At 46.6% G+C, this 1,983-nt stretch overlaps 1 protein-coding gene across 2 annotated transcripts in view; it reads left to right on the top strand.

The window, feature by feature from the left end:
• The window catches only part of ATP6V0E1 (ATPase, H+ transporting, lysosomal 9kDa, V0 subunit e1), a 67,892-nt gene that overhangs the window by 18,084 nt on the left and 47,825 nt on the right, over nucleotides 1-1,983 (top strand). The gene's annotated exons all lie outside the window — the stretch shown is intronic.

Raw genomic sequence — 1,983 nt, 5'->3', positions numbered from 1 at the left:
GTTGTAAGTTGTGTGGGGAAAAGAAAGAAAGATCAGACTGTTACTGTGTCTATATAGAAAGAAGTAGACATAAGAGACTCCATTTTGTTCTGTATTTGAGATGCTGTTAATCTGTGACCCTACCCCCAACCTTGTCCTTGCAAGAGACATGTGCTGTGATGACTCAAGGTGTAAAGGATTTTGGGCTGTGTGTGTGGGGGGGGGGCGGGGTGCACTTTGTTAAACAAGTGCCTGAAGGCAGCTTGCTGGTTAAAAGTCATCACCATTCTCTTAATCTCAAGTACCCAGGGACACGTACACTGCCAAAGGTCGTAGGGACCTCTGCCTAGGAAAGCTAGGTATTGTCCAAGGTTTCTCCCCATGTGATAGTCTGAAATATGGCCTCATGGGATGGGAAAGACCTGATCGTCCCCCAGCCTGATACCCGTGAAGGGTCTGTGCTGAGGAGGACCAGTACAAGAGGAAAGAAGGCCCCTTGGCGGTTGTTGGCAGTTGAGATAGAGAAAAGCATCTGTCTCCTGCCCGTCCCTGGGCAATGGAACATCTCGGTGTAAAACGCAATTGTATGTTCTGTTTACTGAGAAAGGAGAAAACCGCCTTAGGGCGAAAGGTGGGACTTGCTAGTTCAATGCTGCTCTTTATGCATAAACCTATAAAGGTTTATGAAAATGTTTGCATATGCGTATCAAAGAACAGCACTTTTCCTTAAACTTATTCATGTCACAGAGATCTTTATTCATATGTCTTACTGCTGACCTTCTCCCTACGATGATCCTATTACCCTGCCACTTCCCTTTTTCTGAGATGGTAAAGATAATTATCAATAAATACTAAGGGAACTCAGAGACCGGTGCCAGCGTGGGTCCTCTGTATGCTGAGCGCCGGTTCCCTGGGCCCACTTTTTCTTTCTCTATACTTTGTCTCTGTGTCTCATTTCTTTTCTCACGTCTCTCGTTCCACCTAACGAGAAATGCCCACAGGTGTGGAGGGGCAGGCCACCCCTTCATCTGTATCAAAATATATGTATTGATCACACACCATAAAAATAGTCTTAGGGATTTCTTTCAATTTAGGTTTTTGAGACAGGGTCTTGCTCTGTTACCCAGGCTGGAGTGGCTCAATCATAGCTCACTGCAGCCTCAAACTCTGAGGCTCAAGCGATCCTCCTGCTTCTGCCTCCCAAGTAGTTAGGACTATAGTCATGCGCCACCATGCTCAGCTAACTTTTTTATTTTTGTAGAGATGGGGTCATATTGTGTTACCCAGGCTGGTCTTGAACTCCTGGCCTCAGCAGTCCTTCCATCTTAGCCTCCCAAAGTGCTGGAACTACAGGCATGAGTCACTACACCCAGCCAGGATTTCTTTCTAGAGTTTAGAACTAGTGGTTCTCTTTTTTCGAAGAGAGCTTTCTGGCTTCCTGAGACTTCAGTGGCATGGAAAGTGTTGGTGTTCCCCGAAGCGTTGTTTAGTGCCCATGTGAGGTAGGAAGCAACAGTTCTGACCCATCCTATAGATGAAAGACCGTGACTCTTTTTTTTTCCAGAAATATTTTAATAAAAATTGGCCATTTCCAAGAAACACCCACTGCATGCCCATCAATAAAAGAGAACCATAACAAAATAGAAAATTTACCATATAGCTGTGATTTAAAGAGAAAATGCGGACACCAGCACATCAGCAAAGTCCAGTATTAAAGTCACATTCCTGCCAGGCGCGGTGGCTTGCGCCTGTAATCCTAGCACTTTGGGAGGCCGAGGCAGGTGGATCACCAGGTCAGGATATAGAGACCAGCCTGGCCAACATGGTGAAACGCCTTCTCTGCTGAATATACAAAAAAAATTTAGCTGGGTGTGGCGGCGCATGCCTATAGTCCCAGCTGCTTGGGGGGCTGAGGCAGGAGAGTCGCTTGAACTCTGGAGGCAGAGGTTGCAGTGAGCCAAGATCGTACCACTGCACTCCAGCCTGGGCGACAGACTCTGTCTC

This window comes from Mandrillus leucophaeus, unplaced genomic scaffold, assembly GCF_000951045.1.
Source record: "Mandrillus leucophaeus isolate KB7577 unplaced genomic scaffold, Mleu.le_1.0 Scaffold314, whole genome shotgun sequence".
Taxonomy (NCBI): domain Eukaryota; kingdom Metazoa; phylum Chordata; class Mammalia; order Primates; family Cercopithecidae; genus Mandrillus; species Mandrillus leucophaeus.
The sequence above is the reverse complement of the archived record's forward strand: the minus strand, read 5'-3'. Positions and strand labels throughout refer to the sequence as shown.